Below are 8293 nucleotides of genomic sequence, written 5' to 3' on the forward strand. Positions count from 1 at the left end.
ACCAGGGCTTCGGAGACAGAAATGCTCCCATAACACATAGATGATACCCCAATATTTGATCTACTCCAACCTTTGCTCTCTGAAGCCTCCTTATGAGTTTGGAGGTTTTGTTTGGTTTTATTTTGTTATGGTTACACCTGGAGGTGCTTAGAGGTTACTCCTGGTACTTCACATGAAAATTACTCCTGGTGGGCTCAAGGAACCCACCAAGCCCTGAAGCCTCCTGGTTAAAGAATCAAAGCCCAGGGACTGGAGCAATAGAAGGGCAGAGAATTTGCCTTGAACACAGCTGACCCAGGTTCAATCCCCAGAATTCCATAAGATTTCTTGAGCTTGCCAGGAGTGATCCCTAAGTGAAGAGCCAGGAGTAACCACTGAGCATTGCTGATTGTGTTCCCCCTCAAAATAAATAAATAAATAAATAAATAAATAAATAAATAAATAAATAAAAAGGCCAGAGAGATAGCATGGAGGTAAGGTGTCTTCCTTGCATGCAGAAGGAGGGTGGTTTGAATCCCAGCATCCCATATGGTCCCCCGAGCCTGCCAGGAGCGATTTCTGAGTGTAGAACCATGAGTAACCCCTGAGCGCTGCTGGGTGTGACCCAAAAACCAAAATAAAAAAATCAATAAATCAAAGCTCATTGATCCTGGACTAGGCGAAGTGGTAAAGCAGATACCTTACATCTTTTTTGGGGGGTTGGGTCACACCCAACAGCGCTCAGGGGTTACTCCTGGCTTCGTGCTCAGAAAATTGCCCCTGACAGGCACGGGGGACCATATGGGATGCCGGGATTCGAACCACTGTCCTTCCTCATGAAAGGCAAATGCCTTACCTCCATGCTATCTCTCCGCCCCACCTTGCATCTTATTAGGGCTAATTTCTGACCCTCTACCCCAAATTAACAGATGGACATCCTAAAAATGAAAACAATAAAAGATGCAAGAATACTGTTGTAGAATGGCAAGGAGGACCTGCCATAAGAAAGAGGAAGTTGGGGGCAGGAGAGATAGCACAGCGGTAGGGCTTTTGCTTTAGATGCTGAAGGACGATGGTTAGAATCCCAGCATCGGGGGCCGGGCGGTGGCGCTAAAGGTAAGGTGCCTGCCTTGCCTTGCTAGCCTTGGACGGACCGCAGTTCGATTCCCCCGGTGTCCCATATGGTCCCCCAAGCCAGGAGCAACTTCTGAGCACATAGCCAGGAGTAACCCCTGAGCGTTACCGGGTGTGGCCCAAAAAAAAAAAAAAAAAAAAAAAAAAAAGAATCCCAGCATCGGGCCGGGCGGTGGCGCTAGAAGTAAGGTGCCTGCCTTGCCTGCGCTAGCCTAGGACGGACTGCGGTTCGATCCCCCGGCGTCCCATATGGTCCCCCAAGCCAGGAGCAACTTCTGAGCGCATAGCCAGGAGTAACCCCTGAGCGTTACCGGGTGTGGCCCAAAAAACCGCCCCCCCCCAAAAAAAAAAAAAAAAGAATCCCAGCATCCCATATGGTCGCCTGAGTCTGCCAGGAGCGATTTTTTTGTTTGTTTGTTTTTTGGGTCACACCCGGCGGTGCTCAGGGGTTACTCCTGGCTGTCTGCTCAGAAATAGCTCCTGGCAGGCACGGGGGACCATCTGGGACACCGGGATTCGAACCAACCACCTTTGGTCCTGGATCGGCTGCTTGCAAGGCAAACGCCGCTGTGCTATCTCTCTGGGCCCATCCAGGAGCGATTTCTGAGCATAGAGCCAAGTGTAACCCCTGAGAGCTGCCAGGTGTGACCCAAAAACCACGAAAGAAAAGAAATAAATAAAGAAAGAAAGAAAGAAAGAAAGAAAGAAAGAAAGAAGAAAGAAAGAGAGAGAGAGAGAGAGAGAGAGAGAGAAAGAAAGAAAGAAAGAAAGAAAGAAAGAAAGAAAGAAAGAAAGAAAGAAAGAAAGAAAAAGAAAGAAAGATAAAGAAAGAAAGAAAGAAAGAAAGAAAGAAAGAAAGAAAGAGAAAGAAGAAAGAAAGAGAGAGAGAGAGAAAGGAAGGAAGGAAGGAAGGAAGGAAGGAAGGAAGGAAGGAAGGAAGGAAGGAAGGAAGGAGGGAGGGAGGGAGGGAAGAAAGGAAGGAAGGAAGAAAAAGAAAAGAAAGAAAGAAAGAAAGAAAGAAAGAAAGAAAGAAAGAAAGAAAGAAAGAAAGAAAGAAAGAAAGAAAGAAAGAAAGAAAAAGAAAGAAGAAAGAAAGAGAGAGAGAAAGGAAGGAAGGAAGGAAGGAAGGAGGGAGGGAAGGAAGGAAGGAAGGAAGAAAAAGAAAAGAGGGGCCGGAGAGATAGCATGGAGGTAAGGCGTTTGCCTCTCATGCAGGAGGTCATCGGTTCGAATCCCGGCGTCCCATATATGGTCCTCCCGTGCCTGCCAGGAGCAATTTCTGAGCCTGGATCCAGGAATAACCCCTGAGCACTGCCGGGTGTGACCCAAAAAAACCACAAAAAAAAAAAAAAAAAAAAAAAAAAAAAAAAAAAAAAGAAAAAGAAAAGAAAGAAAGAAAGAAAAAGAAAGAAAGAAAATAAAGAAGAAGAAAAGAAAGAAAGAAAGAAAGAAAAGAAAGAAAGAAAGAAAGAAAGAAAGAAAGAAAGAAAGAAAAAGAAGAAAGAAAGAAAGAAAGGAAAGAAAGAAAGAAAGAAAGAAAGAAAGAAAGAAAGAAAGAAAGAAAGAAAGAAAGAAGAGAGGAGGTGACTTGTACCCTGCCGGATGACACCGTCCACCCATCATTTGGTCTCAGATTGTCCCTCTCTCGCTAAAATCCTTGGGACTAAGGGAAGGAATGTCTGGGATATTTCTCCTCTATGTTCTCTTCCCTTTCTAGTTGTTTCCAAATGTGGGCAGTTCCAACACAAGTTCAAGCTGTTGTATTTTATACAATACATAATAACTAATATTAATAACTAATATTTTGTACTCAAGGTGCTGATTCTAAACAAAATTCATCTGAAATGAATCCTGGCTCGTGCTAGGACCAGAAGCCCAGATCTTTGTTGGTTGAGTCTCGGCGAGATGCTCACCTCTCTGCAATCAGCATCTTCCTTCTCCTCTTCTAGACTCATGAAATCTAATTTCAGTTCCAAGAAATTATCTCACATCCCTAAGACTAGAGCTAAGACTAAGAACTAAAAGGAACCAAAATATAATAATAATCTCTACCATTTCTTTATTTTAATTTTTAAATAGACTTAATTAAGAATATCCTTTTTAGGGACCGGAGAGATAGCATGGAGGTAAGGCATTTGCCTTTCTTGCAGAAGGTCGGTGTTTCGAATCCCGGCATCCCATATGGTCCCCAGTGCCTGCCAGGAGCAATTTCTGAGCATGGAGCCAGGAGTGATCCCTGAGAGCTGCCAGGTGTGACCCAAAAACAAAACAAAACAAAACAAAAAAAGAATATCCATTTTGAGGGGTCAGAGTGATAGTATAACAGGGAGAGCATTTGACATACATGCAGCCGGCCAGGACCAATTTCTGAGCACAGAGTCTGAGCACCATAGCTGGGTGTAGCCCAAAAACCAAAATAAATAAATAAGGAATAGCCATTTAAAAAAAAATTTTTTTTTGTTTTTCATTCTTTTTGTCTTTGAGCCATACCTGACTGTGCTCAGGGCTTGGATCACTCTGGCTCCAATTGTCATTTTAAATTTATTTATTATTTATTGTTTATTTGTTTTGGGAGCCACACCTGGTGATGCTTTGGGGATACTCCTGGCACTGTACTAGGGAGATGCTCAGGGACCATATGTAATGCCAGAAATCAAAGCCAGCTTGGTCACATCCAAGGCAAGTGCCCTACCTGCTATGCTATACTATTGCTCAGGCTTTCCAAAACTTTTTGTTTGTTTTTGAGCCACACCCGGTGACACTCAGGAGTTACTCCTGGCTCTGTGCACAGAAATTGCTCCTGGCAGGCTCAGGGGACCATATGGGATACCGGAATTCGAATCACTATCCTTCAGCATGCAAGGCAAATGTGCTACCTCCATGCTATCTCTCCAGCCCTTCAAAACTTTTTTTAAGTAGTTTTTTTTTTAATTTAATTAAAGCACGGTGTTTACAAAGTTGTTGAATTTAGCCATATAGTATATATTTTTTTGGTTTTGGGGGTCACACCCGGCAGTGATCAGAGGTTACTCCTGGCTCTGTGCTCAGAAATCGCTCCTGGGGACCTCTCTTCTGTACCCTTTTCCTCACTAGGCTCTGGGGTCAAGGATGATCTAAGCTTCCCTCTTTATTACATTACATTTCCTCATCCAGTTATTCTATATACCACAGGTAAGTGAGATCATCCTGTATTTGTCTTCTGACTTACTTCACTCAACATATCTTCCAGTTCCAACCAAATTGCAGCAAATTGCTTGATACCTTGCAGCTGCATAGTAAAAGGAGCCTTTTGGCAGGGTTGGGAATATTTCGGCAGTACTCAGGGGTTATTCCTAGCTCTAGCTCAGGAATCACTTCTGGCAGGTTCAGGGGACCATTTGGGATGCCAGGGATCAAATCCTGATTGGCAGTATGCCAACACTCTACCCTCTGTACTATATCTCTCTGCCCCCCAATAGCCATTTTATTAATGTTATGAAATTTATTTATTCTTGTCTTTTTCTTTTCCTTCCTCCCTCCCTCCCTCTCTTCCTTTCCTTTCCTCTCCTTTCTTTTCCTTTCCTTCTTTTCCCCTTTCCTTTCCTTTCCTTTCCTTTCCTTTCCTTTCCTTTCCTTTCCTTTCCTTTCCTTTCCTACTTTCCTTTCCTTTCCTTTCCTTTCCTTTCCTTTCCTTTCCTTTCCTTTCCTTTCCTTTCCTTTCCTTTCCTTTCCTTTCCTTTCCTTTCCTTTCCTACTTTCCTTTCCTTTCCTTGTTTCCTTCCTTCCCTTTCCTCCCCTTCTCTCCCCTTCTCTTTCCTTCCCTTCCTTTCCCTTCCCTTCCTTTCCCTTCCCTTCCCTCCCCTCTTCTCCCCTCCTTTTCCTTTTTCCTTTCCTTTGCCACACTGGATGGTACTATAGGGCTACATCAAACCAGTTCCTCCAGCATGTGAAGTGTGTGCCTTACCATTGTTCTATCTCTCTAGTCCCCTACTTGTGCTTTTGGGGGGGGGGGGGGTCACACCTGGCAGCGCTCAGAAATCGCTCTTGGCAGCCATGTGGGATGCCAGGATTTGAACCGCCCTACCTCCTGGATCGAAGTTCAAGGCAAACGCCCTACTGCTGAGCTATCTCTCAGCCCCTACTTATGCTTTATTATTTTTCCTTTAATTCTTTTTGTTGATCTTTCTACTTGTACTTTAAAAAAATTTTTTTTCTGGAGCCACAGCCAGTTGTGTTCAAAACTTATTCCTGCCTCTGAGATCAAGGATCACTTCGGTCAGGCTCAGGGAAACCTATGAGGTGCAGGGATAGAACCTGGGTTGGATACATGCAAGGCAAATACCCTATTAGCTGTGCTATTGCTTCAGCTCCTGTACTTAAATTAATTTTTTAGTAGTTTCTGTCTTGAAACACTTTTGGCAAAGAGCTGTAACCTCAATTTTTTTTTAAACTAAGTATTTAAGAATCTTAACTTCATGGAGCCTGAGAGATAGCATGGAGGTAAGGCAAGTTTGCCTTGCATGCAGAAGGACGGTGGTTCGAATCCCGGCCTCCCATATGGTCCCCAGAGCCTGCCATGAGTGATTTCTAAGACAGGAGTAGCCCCTGAGCGCTGCTGGGTGTAACTTCATATATGGGAGCCATAAAAAAATGCAATGGGAAGGAATTCCAGCGCAGGAGAAATCTTTGGAGGTAAGCATTATAAACATCAGGTTTTTTTTTTTGCTTGTTTTTGGGTCACACCCGGCAGCTCAGGGGTTACTCCTGGCTCTACACTCAGAAATCGCTCCTCGCAGGTTCGGGGATACAGGAATTCGAACCACTGTCCTTCTGCATGCAAGGCAAACACCTTACCTCCATGCTATCTCTTGGGCCCCAGTAACTCACTTTTTTTTTGTTTTTGTTTTTTGGGCCACACCCGGCGGTGCTCAGGGGTTACTCCTGGCTGTCTGCTCAGAAATAGCTCCTGGCAGACACGGGGGACCCTATGGGACACCGGGATTCGAACCAACCACCTTTGGTCCTGAATCGGCTTCTTGCAAGGCAAACGCCGCTGTGCTATCTCTCCGGGCCCGTAACTCACTTTTGACCAAAACAACCTTCCCTGGATCCACAGCGCTAAAGAAAGACATGCGCGAGGCTGCTCCTTCCACTAGATGGCAGGAGTGAGCTGCTCCTCACTCCACCACCCTGCCAAGCCTGTGCCTGGACACTGAAAGTCGGCGCTCTCCCTTCAGCTTCCGACTTCTCACCCCTCCCTTTTATTTTTTTCCTTTCCTGCTGCAGTTGGAACCCAGAGTTTCACACTAGCAGGTAATGCCTGCTCAACACTCTTCACTCTTCTCCACTTCCTTTCGTCTTTATTTGTTTGTTTGTTTATTTATTTATTTTTGTGGGCCGCAACCGATGGTGCTCAGGCATTAATCCTGGCTCTGCACTCAGAAATCACTATCTGCAGGCAGGCTGGGGGACATGTGGGATGCCTGGGATTGAACCCCGGTTGGTCGACTGGGCTGAGGGCAGGACAAAAGCCCTACCAGTTGTGCTATTGCTCTGGGCCCTACTTCCCCCTTTTTGCAGTGGACGGAGGTGGAGTTGTTAGCATTTGGGGGATAGAGGAATCTCAGAACTTATGGTACAAATTCTGTCGCTTGTTCTAGGTTTATTTTATTTTGTTTTGTGTCTCACACCCAACAGTGCAAGGGGTACCCCCAGCCTAGTAGTATTCAGGGGCCACTCCGGATGGTGCTTGAGCAAACATGAGAATCTGGGGATTGAGCTCAGGGCCTCACACAAGTGAAGTCAGTGCCTTATCCTTGAGCCACCACCTCCCTGACCCTTGATCTACAGTTCAGAGAGGACAGGCCCACATCAAAAGTCCAAAGATGTTCTGATATTTAAACCAGAACTCCACAAGCAAACATGTGTCTTAATTTCCTGGGTCACTTCCCTGTCTACGTCCTTTCATAGATATGTCCTATTTACTAGGTGTGCCAGGTCTGTGTTAGAAGTGTCCAATATGGGCCCGGAGAGATAGCACAGAGGTGTTTGCCTTGCAAACAGCCGATCCAGGACCAAAGGTGGTTGGTTCGAATCCCGGTGTCCCATAGGGTCCCCCGTGCCTGCCAGGAGCTATTTCTTTTTTTTTTTTTTTTTTTTTGGTTTTTGGGCCACACCCGGTAATGCACAGGGGTTACTCCTGGCTATGTGCTCAGAAGTTGCTCCTGGCTTGGGGGACCATATGGGATGCCGGGGGATTGAACCGCGGTCTGTCCAAGGCTAGCGCAGGCAAGGCAGGCACCTTACCTTTAGCGCCACCGCCCGGACCCTGCCAGGAGCTATTTCTGAGCAGACAGCCAGGAGTAACCCCTGAGCACCGCCGGGTGTGACCCAAAAACCAAAAACCAAAAAAAAAAAAAAAAGTGTCCAATAAAGCAGAGTGATAAAACAGCAGGTAGAGCCATCTGAGGTTCTATCCTTGGCATTCCATATGGTCCCTCGAGCCTGCCAGGAGCGATTTCTGAGCACAGAGCCAGGAGTAACCCCTGAGCACAGCCGATTGTGACCCAAAAAACAAATATATATAACATACGCTGCATGCAAGGCAAATGCCCTTACCGCTGTGCTATCACTTCGACTTCACTCTTGGTTCTGAACTCAAGTATTACTACTGATGGTGCTTGGAGGAGCATATGGGGTGCTGAAATCAAACTTAGGTCAACCCATATGGTCCAGAGCTGCCCAGGAATGAGTGATTCCTAAGCACAGAGCCAGACGTAAGCCCAGGCATAGCTGGGTGTGACCCAAAAATAAACAAAAATATTTCCTCAAAGAAATGCTTTTAGACCTCCCACACACAAAGCATGAATTCCAGCAAGTTTAGCTATTTTTTTCTTTTGGTCACACCCAGCAGTACTCAGGGGTTATTCCTGGCTCTGCACTCAGAAATTGGTCCTGGCAGGCTCAGGGAACCATATGGGATGCCAGGATTTGAACCACCGTCCGTCCTGGATTGACTGCATGTAAGGCAAATGCCCTACTGCTGTGCTATCTCTCTAGCCCTAAATTTAGATATCTTTTTGGCAGAATCTGTTTGGGTTTTTTTTTTTTTTTTTTGGATCGGGAGTGGGGAAGTGACAGCCACATCTGGCCATGCTCAGAACTTCGACCTGGCATTTAGGGATCAGGGATCACTCCTAAA

The sequence above is a fragment of the Suncus etruscus genome, chromosome 11 (assembly GCF_024139225.1).
Source record: "Suncus etruscus isolate mSunEtr1 chromosome 11, mSunEtr1.pri.cur, whole genome shotgun sequence".
In the NCBI taxonomy this organism is placed as follows: domain Eukaryota; kingdom Metazoa; phylum Chordata; class Mammalia; order Eulipotyphla; family Soricidae; genus Suncus; species Suncus etruscus.